The 10092-nt window shown below is 44.1% G+C and overlaps 1 non-coding gene across 1 annotated transcript; it reads right to left on the bottom strand.

Annotated features, from left to right (window-relative positions):
- Window positions 1-4552: 4552 nt before the first annotated feature.
- On the bottom strand, window positions 4553-4626 carry Trnat-ugu (transfer RNA threonine (anticodon UGU)). The gene has a single exon. It is a non-coding gene; the product is annotated as a tRNA-Thr (tRNA).
- Window positions 4627-10092: the final 5466 nt, after the last annotated feature.

Raw genomic sequence — 10092 nt, 5'->3', positions numbered from 1 at the left:
AAGAACTCTCCACCACGACCTCTCGACAAGCACTCTTCACTAGCACATCTCAACAAGCACTTTTCACTAGCACATCTCAACAAGCACTGACTACTACGAGTTCTCGACAAGCACTGCCAGTGGAGGCGGCTGAATAATACTCTTTGGCGCAGTCTCTGGCGCTGTGGCTCAGTGTAGCCACCTTTCACCGCACGACCGCTACGGTCGCAGGTTCAAATCCTGCCTCGGGCATGGATGTGTGTGATGTCCTTAGGTTAGTTAGGTTTAAGTAGTTCTAAGTTCTAGGGGACTTATGACCACAGCAGTTGAGTCCCATACTGCTCAGAGCCATTTGAACCAAAATAGTGGAGTTTTGCAGTACCTGGTACGCTGTGAGCAATAGGTGGGCTTCAAACTTTTGCAACCACTCGAGCCACTCCTCTTGTTGTTCATTAAACTGGCGAAAAGGCGGTATGGCACTAGGAGCTACTGTAGGTGCCTGTTGTACTGTATTAGTTGTTGTTGTTGTTTTTGGGGAAGGAGATCAGACAGCGAGGTCATCGGTCTCTTCAGATTAGGGAAGGACGGGGAAGGAAGTCAGCCGTGCCCTTTCAAAGGAACCATCCCGGCATTTGCGTAGAGCGATTTAGGGAAATCACGGAAAACCTTAATCAGGATGGCCGGACGCGGTATTGAACCGTCGTCATCCCGAATGCGAGTCCAGTGTCTAACCACTGCGCCACCTCGCTCGGAACTATATTAGTAGTTTGGATCACCAATGGCTGCTGTCCGAGTTAAGCAGCGATCCAACCTGTTGCATCAGAAACTGAAACATCTATGTTAGCTACGTTGCATCTATCGTTTGCAGCTGTTGTGCCTGAGCAGGGGGCGGGAGAGGCGGGATGGGCATGTTGTAAGAGAAAAGTGCAATAAACGGACAAGGCAAGCAACAAAAATAAGTACACAAGCAAAGAAAATTGCTGCAGCGCCCACCTGAAAACACTGAAGTACAAAAACACTATAAGACGCACCATTAAAACAAGTAAACACACCCATACAAAGGAAACACAATGTCGAATTAAGGCGCCAACAAACAGAAAAGCACACGAAAAACTGTGGCTGCCAGGCACGGGGTTTCTCGTACAACTCGTCACCAATGTTGAAGCCTGCCTACTCGTCGTCAGTGTTGAATCCTGCCTACTCTTCGAACATGGGGAGTCTGGGAAACCTGCTCTCTCGGATCGCTAGACAACAACGCAAGCAACTCGTATTAATGAGTTTTATTACAGAAAATAAACGACGATACTTAACTTCGACAACTAGGCAGGATGCAACAGAAACATCCTGGATTGCTATCCATAGAAAATCACCCATGTTCAGGAGTTGCTTCCTGCTCACCTGCCTGCTTCCTAATCCTTAATTTCTTGCTCGCACGAAAGTGGACAATGAATCCCCATGGAACATCCTGTGGACAGACGAAGCCCATTTCCAAGGATATGTCAACACGATGAATGGCGCTCTTTTACAGAAGCTCGAAATGTAGCGCGGACATCAATACGAAATGTTTGCAATAGTTTCCACGCGAGACTTTGTCCTGAAACCTCCAAAGGGATTCTAGACGTACGTAAAGGATGCTAGTGGCAAGAAACAGTAAATGCCTTCCCTGTGCGATAGCAATGGAAATACTATTGACAGTGCTGCCAAAGCAGCGTAATTAAACACAGCATTCCGAAATTCCTTCACCAAAGAAGAAGGAGTAAATGTTCCAGAATTCGGATCAAGAACAGCTGCCAACATGAGTAACGTAGAAGTAGATATTCTCTTAGTAGTGAAGCAACTTAAATCACTGAACAACAGCGAGTCTTGCGGTCCAGGCTGTATACAAATTAGGTTCCTTTCAGAGTATGGTGATACACTAGTGTTCTGTCCCGTCTACTCTTCGAATATGGGGTGTCTAGGAAACCTACTTTCTCGGATCGCTAAACAACAATGCAAGTAAATCGTATTAATGCAGTTTATTACAAAAGGAAATGATTACAAAACTTTAATCAAACAATGGAAAATCCAGGATGGAATGTAACAATACCAGAGAAGGAAAGTTGCTACTCACCATATGGTGGAGATGCTGAGTCGCGTCCGCAGCTCGTGGTCGTGCGGTAGCGTTCTCGCTTCCCACGCCCGGGTTCCCGGGTTCGATTCCCGGCGGGGTCAGGGATTTTCTCTGCCTCGTGATGACTGGGTGTTGTGTGATGTCCTTAGGTCAGTTAGATTTAAGTAGTTCTAAGTTCTAGGGGACTGATGACCATAGATGTTAAGTCCCATAGTACTCAGTGCCATTTGAACCATTTTTTTGCTGAGTCGCGATAGGCACAACAAAAAGATTCACACAATTATAGCTGTCCGTCATTAAGGCCTTTGCCAGCAGTACTCACACATACACACACGCACACACACACACACTCACGCAAACGCAACTTGCACACACGTATGCAGTCTCAGAGAACTGAAACAACTTCAGTTCTCTGAGACTGCAGACGTGTGTGCAAGTAGCGTTTGCGTGTGCGTGCGTGTGTGTGTGTGTGTGTGTGTGTGTGTGTGTGTGTGTGTGCCTACTGCTGACAAAGGCCTTAATGGTCGAAAGCTATAATTGTGTGAATCTTTTTGTTGTGCCTATCGCGACTCAGCATCTCCACTATATGGTGAGTAGCAACTTTCCTTCTCTGGTATTGTTACAATACTTAACTTTGTGAGATACAGACGCGTCGCCAGCAAAGGGCGACAGACAGACAAACTTTAGCAAGCTTTTCAGTACATATAGTTCGTAACACAAGTGAAACAATACAGTTCCTAAGTCGCTGCTATAGAGCCCGTAGAACGGCCAGGCGGCGTGGCGCTTATGTCCTCTTCGTGTAGATGCCGCTGCTCTCTCGTTGTCGTCCTAGAGAGTGGTCGGTCAGCGTGCTATTGCTGATGTCGTCTCACAGCCCCCTCTGTTCTATCGTTCCTGACCGTCATGCCGCCGCTAGACTTTTACGCCGGAACAAACAGCTCCATAGTTAACAATCATAAACAACCGTTCGCTCGAAGAAAGAGACGTGCCCAAAGACTGCACAGGTCACACCAATATCCAAGAAAGGTAGTAGGAGTATTCCAGTAAATTATTGGTCCATATCATTAACGTCGATATGCTGCAGGATGCTGGAACATGTATTGTGTTCCAACATTATGAATTTCCTCGAAGAGAACGGTCTATTGACACACAGTCAACACGGATTTAGAAAACATCGTTCTTGTGAAACACAACTGTTTCTTTACATAGGGGAAGTGTTGAGTGCTATTGACAAGGGATTTCAAATTGATTCCGCGTATCTAGATTTCCAGAAGGCTTTTGACACTGCACCACACAAGCGGCTTGTAGTGAAATGGCGTGCTTATGGAATATCGTCTCAGTTATGTGACTGGAGTCGTGATTTCCTGGCAGAGAGGGTACAGTTCGTAGTAATTGACGGAAAGTCATCACGTAAATCAAAAGTGATTTTTGGAGTTCCCGAAGGTAGTGTCACAGGCCCTTTGCTGTTCCTTTTCTATATAAGCACTTTAGGAGACAATCTGAGCAGCCGTCTTAAGTTTTTTGTAGATGATGCTGTCGTTTATCGTCTAGTAAAGTAATCAGGAGATCAGAACAAATTGCAAAAGGATTCAGAAAAGTTATCTGTGTGGAACAACAATTGGGAATTGAGCGTAAGTAGTGAGAAGTGTGAGATTATCCGCATGACTGCTAAAAGGAATCCGTTAAACTTCACTTATACGATAAATCAGTCCCAACTAAAGACTGTAAGTTCAACTACATACGTATAATTACAATTACGAACAACTTAAATCGAGAAGAACACACAGAAAATGTTGTGAGGAAGGTAAACCTAAGACAGCGTTTTATTGGCAAAACAGAAAATATAACATATCTACTACCGAGACTGCCTACACTCTGCATGTCCGTCCTCTTTTACAGTACTGCTGCGCGGTGGAGTGTCCTTACCAGACAAGATTAATGGAGTACATTCAAAGAAGGACAGCACGTTTTGTATTATCGATAAATAACGTAGAAAGTGCCTCTGAAATGATACAGGATTGGGGGAGGACATCGTTAAAACAAAGACGATTTTCGTTGCGGCAGGACCTTCTCTTGAAATTTCGATCACCAACTTTCTCCTCCGAGTGTGAAAATATTTTGACGCAGGCCTACATAGGGAGAAATGGTCATCATAATAAAAGAAGGGAAATGAGAGCACGCACGGAAAGATATTGGTGTTGATTTTTCCCACGGGCACTGTTGGAGATTGGAATAAAAGGGAACTATCGTGAAGGCGGTTCGATGAACCCTCTGCCAGGCACTTAAATGTGATTTGCAAAGTATCCATGTAGATATAGATCCATGTAAATGTATAAGGGCAACGGAAGATCTGCACGCACACCATCCGGTGCCACTTCATTCTGTAGAAATTACAATTATATATCAATACCTTCAGCTGCTGACGAGCGTTATTACGTATCAACGAGGACAGGTGAAAATGTGTGCCCCGGCCGGGACTCGAACCCGGAATTCCTGCTTACATGGCAGACGCTCTATCCATCTGAGCCACCGAGGGCACGGAGGAGGAGGAGGAGGAGGAGGAGGAGATAACATCTTGGACCTACTGATAACAAACAGGCCCGAACTTTTCGACTCTGTAAGCGCAGAGCAAGGAATCAGTGAACACAAGGCCGTTGCAGCATCCCTGAATATGGAAGTAAATAGGAATATAAAAAAGGGAGGAAGGTTTGTCTGTTTAGCAAGAGTAATAGGAGGCAGATTTCAGACTACCTAACAGATCAAAACGAACATTTCTGTTCCGACACTGACAATGTTAAGTGTTTATGGAAAAAGTTCAAGGCAATCGTAAAATGCGTTTTAGACAAGTAAGTGCCGAATAAAACTGTGAGGGAAGGGAAGAACCCACCGCGGTTCTACAACAAAGTTAGGAAACTACTGCGAAAGCAAAGAGAGCTTCACTGCAAGTTTAAACGCAGCCAAAACCTCTCAGACAAACAGAAGCTAAACGAAGTCAAAGCTAGCGTAAGGAGGGCTATGCGTGAAGCGTTTAGTAAATTCGAAAGTAAAATTCTATGTACCTACTTGACAGAAAATCCTAGGAAGTTCTGGTCTTACGTTAAATCAGTAAGTGGATCGAAACAGCATATCCAGGCACTCTGGGATGGTGATGGCAATGAAACAGAGGATGAAACGCGTAAAGCTGAAATACTAAACACCTTTTCCAAAGCTGTTTCACAGAGGAAGACCGCACTGCAGTTCCTTCTCCAAGTCCTCGCACGAACGAAAAAATGGCTGACATCGAAATAAGTGTCCAAGAAATAGAAAAAAAATGGCTGACATCGAAATAAGTGTCCAAGGAATAGAAAAGCAACTGAAATCACTCAACAGAAGAAAGTCCACTGGGCCCGACACGATACCAGTTCGATTCTGCACAGAGTACGCGAAAGAATTTGCCCCCCTTCTAACAGCCGTGTACCGCAATTCTCTAGAGGAACGGAAGGTTCCAAATGATTGGAAAAGAGCACGGGTAGTCTCAGTTTTCAAGAAGGGTCGTCGTGAAGATGCGAAAAATTATAGGCCTATATCTCTGACATCGACCTGTTGTAGAATTTTAGAACATGTTTTTTTGCTCGCGTATCATGTCATTTCTGGAAACCCAGAATCTATTCTGTAGGAATCAACATGGATTCCGGAAACAGCGATCGTGTGAGACCCAACTCGCTTTATTTGTTCATGAGACCCAGAAAATATTAGATACAGGCTCCCAGGTAGATGCTATTTTCCTTGACTTCCGGAAGGCGTTCGATACAGTTCCGCACTGTCGCCTGATAAACAAAGTAAGAGCCTACGGAATATCAGACCAACTGTGTGGCTGGATTGAAGAGTTTTTAGCAAACAGAATGTTGTTCTCAATGGAGAGACGTCTACAGACGTCAAAGTAACCTCTGGCGTGCAGCAGGGGAGTGTTATGGGACCATTGCTTTTCACAATATACAAGGTGATTCAAAAAGAATACCACAACTTTAAAAATGTGTATTTAATGAAAGAAACATAATATAACCTTCTGTTATACATCATTACAAAGAGTATTTAAAAAGGTTTTTTTTCACTCAAAAACAAGTTCAGAGATGTTCAATATGGCCCCCTCCAGACACACGAGCAATATCAACCCGATACTCCAACTCGTTCCACACTCTCTGTAGCATATCAGGCGTAACAGTTTGGATAACTGCTGTTATTTCTCGTTTCAAATCATCAATGGTGGCTGGGAGAGGTGGCCGAAACACCATATCCTTAACATACCCCCATAAGAAAAAATCGCAGGGGGTAAGATCAGGGCTTCTTGGAGGCCAGTGATGAAGTGCTCTGTCACGGGCTGCCTGGCGGCCGATCCATCGCCTCGGGTAGTTGTCGTTCAAGTAGTTACGGACAGATAAGTGCCAATGTGGTGGCGCTCCATCCTGCTGAAATATGAATTGTTGTGCTTCTTGTTCGAGCTGAGGGAACAGCCAATTCTCTAACATCTCCAGATACTGTAGTCCAGTTACAGTAGCACCTTCGAAGAAAAAGGGACCAAATATTTTATTGGCTGAAATGGCACAGAAAACGTTCACCTTAGGCGAGTCACGTTCATACTGAGTTGTTTCCCGCGGATTCTCAGTGCCCCATATACAGACATTGTGACGGTTGACTTTCCCGTTAGTGTGGAAAGTTGCTTCATCACTAAACACAATCTTTGAAACGAAAGATTCATCTGTTTCCATTTGAGCAAGGATAAAATCACAGAAATCGATTCTTTTAATCTAATCAGCTGCATACAGTGCTTGAACCAATTTCAGACGATAAGGTTTCATAACTAACCTTTTTCGTAGGACTCTCCATACAGTTGATTGTGGAATTTGCAGCTCTCTGCTAGCTCTGCGAGTCGATTTTCCTGGGCTGCGAACAAATGCTTGCTGGATGCGTGCTACATTTTCACCACTCGTTCTCGGCCGTCCAGAACTTTTCCCTTTGCACAAACACTCATTCACTGTAAACTGTTTATACCAACGTTTAATACACCACCTATCAGGAGGTTTAACACCATACTTCGTTCGAAATGCACGCTGAACAACTGTCGTCGATTCACTTCTGCCGTACTCAATAACACAAAAAGCTTTCTGTTGAGCGGTCGCCATCTTAGCATCAACTGACGCTGACGCTTAGTCAACAGCGCCTCAAGCGAACAAATTTAGAACTAAATGAAACTTTATAGCTCCCTTAATTCGCCGACAGATAGTGCTTAGCTCTGCCTTTTGTCGTTGCAGAGTTTCAAATTCCTAAAGTTGTGGTATTCTTTTTGAATCACCCTGTATATAAATGACCTAGTAGATAGTGTCGGAAGTTCCATACGGCTTTTCGCGGATGATGCTGTAGTATACAGAGAATTTGCAGCATTCTAACTAACACTTTGCGTGGTTTCTGCGACTGTTTGTTCTAAGTCGTGTCTCCCTACCACATTCGCGCAACGACGCTCTGAGCGCGTTTTTTAGGGAATTGACTAGTTTGAATCTGGGACTTGTTGCTGGTAAGGAGACGCCAGACCACACATGACATGTAGAGTTCAGAAGAGTTCAGTGAGACTAGCGATGATATAATCAAATACTTAATGATTTCAGCGTCAGCTCCACTGCACTCACTGTAAAAGAATCTTAATACTAACTAAATTTAGTGGATGGGGTTCAAGGCTTTCCTATTTTTAATTAGCTGGTAAAATAACGTCGAAAAAGCAGTTAAGTTTACCATTGGAAATTTTATTCTACTCACAAAACATTGTTTATACATTGCACTATTGATAAAAGGAAATATTTTAATTCAGGATGATAAAAACCAACTTCGTTCAACAAAAATGTGAACGAATATTCCCTGAATGGGTTTCCAAATTCTACAATGGATCGAAGGATGACCTATGCCATATCACATCTATAATCTAGCTTTAAATTAAGTTTCATAAAAGAGAAAACTATCAGAATGGTCTACAGTGACCCTCAATTATCTTAAATTACTTATTTAACTTGTCATAAATTACAGCGGCTGATGTGGCTTCTCAATAATTATATAACAGAAAAATCATCACATTTCAGATTTTAACTTCACGTAGCAAATGTGAATACCATGAGCTTTAATTGACGATCGACACTAGTATTACACAAAACGGGGGTGTAACAGATGAGACTTCTGCAGCTCTGAGTGAAGGTTTATGCGCTCTCATGCGGCATTGTGTGCGTTCATTACCTTGTTGTTGGTTAGGCAGCGTCAGGGGGTGGCAGGCGGCGCAGCTCCACACCTCGCCGTCTCGGAAGCAACTCTCTCCTAACTTCTCCTTACTACAATTTACCGAAGTTGGTTTAAAAAAAGGTATCTGGCTGTGTTTTCAACTGACCAATCAGGGTCTCAATGTTAACCTTAAGCTCCGCCTGTAAAAATCTGTCTATCCAATGGGAAAAGTTATACTTTTCGTGATGGGGCAATGTTTTTAACGTTTGCAACGTAACAGGGACGTGTATAGTCTCACACTAAAACTTTCAGCTGGTGTGGTCCTTTTAGTGTTATCGTAAGATCTATACTGTTCTTCTGGAGGGCTCTATCTTTTAACATAGTCTGGGGGGGGGGGGGGGGGGGTTCTGTCGGCCGGCTGGCGACGTGGGTGTCCGTCCCTTATCGTAGGGCCTCCTAGCCTACACGAGTCTGCTCTTGGCTTCTGTTCTCGTTTCTCCCCTCAGAACTGCGTCTGTTTCATGGTGGGAAGGTATGACATGCATTTAGGCGTTCTTGTATTAGTCTGTGGTAATCCATTTGCTCACTCGTTGATCGTATTACTTTAGTTAATTTAATGTCAGGATTTATTCGGAGCTATGTGACATGCTGCCAGATTTGCAATCATGTCAGGGTTTACATGGAAGGTGTTGGATTTGTCTGACACCTTACAGTATTAGAAAATTGCAGAGAAATGCAAGAAGATCTGCAGCAGATAGGCACTTGGTGCAGGGAGTGGAAACTGACCCTTAGACTTAGACAAATGTAATGTATTGCGAATACATAGAAAGAAGGATCCTTTATTGTATGATTATATGATAGCGGAACAAACACTGGTAGCAGTTACTTCTGTAAAATATCTGGGAGTAAGCGTACGGAACGATTTGAAGCGGAATGATCAGATAAAATTAATTGTTGGTAAGGCGGGTGCCAGGTTGAGATTCATTGGGAGACTCCTTAGAAAATGTAGTCCATCAACAAAGGAGGTGTCTTACAAAACACTCGTTCGACCTATACTTGAGTATTGCTCATAGTGTGGGACCCGTACCAGGTCTGGTTGACAGAGGAGATAGAGAAGATCCAAAGAAGAGCGGCGCGTTTCGTCACAGGGTTATTTGGTATTTGGTAAGCGTGATAGCGTTACGGATATGTTTAGCAAACTCAAGTGGCAGACTGTAAGAGAGGCGCTGTGCATCGCGGTGTAGCTTGCTGTCCAGGTTTCGAGAGGGTGCGTTTCTGGATGAGGTATCGAACATATTGCTTCCCCCTACTTATACCTCCTGAGGAGATCACGAATGTAAAATTAAAGAGATTCGAGCGCGCACGGAGGCTTTCCGGCAGTCGTTCTTCCCGCGAACCATACGCAACTGGAACAGGAAAGGGAGGTAATGACAGTGGCACGTAAAGTGCCCTACGCCACACACCGTTGGGTGGCTTGCGGAGTATAAATATAGATATAGATGTAGGATAGTGCGACTGCAGTGACTATCTCGCGCACGCCTACCGCGAGACCCACATTCTCACGTTATACGCCCACACACTACATTCGTAGTGTCCCTACCCAACACACTCATTACTCGTGGAAGATATTCTTACCAAGTCCCGTAAGAGTTCGGGTAATACGTGTGCATCCGCACAGAAGAAGAAGGTCATGGCCGGTATTGCCAGAACTATATACGTATATGGATATGGTGTCTGTTCTTTCGGACATGTCCCAAAGAACAGAC

Source organism: Schistocerca serialis, chromosome 9 (assembly GCF_023864345.2).
Source record: "Schistocerca serialis cubense isolate TAMUIC-IGC-003099 chromosome 9, iqSchSeri2.2, whole genome shotgun sequence".
NCBI lineage: Eukaryota > Metazoa > Arthropoda > Insecta > Orthoptera > Acrididae > Schistocerca > Schistocerca serialis.
Note: the sequence above shows the minus strand (reverse complement) of the source record. Positions and strands in the feature narration are given on the sequence as shown.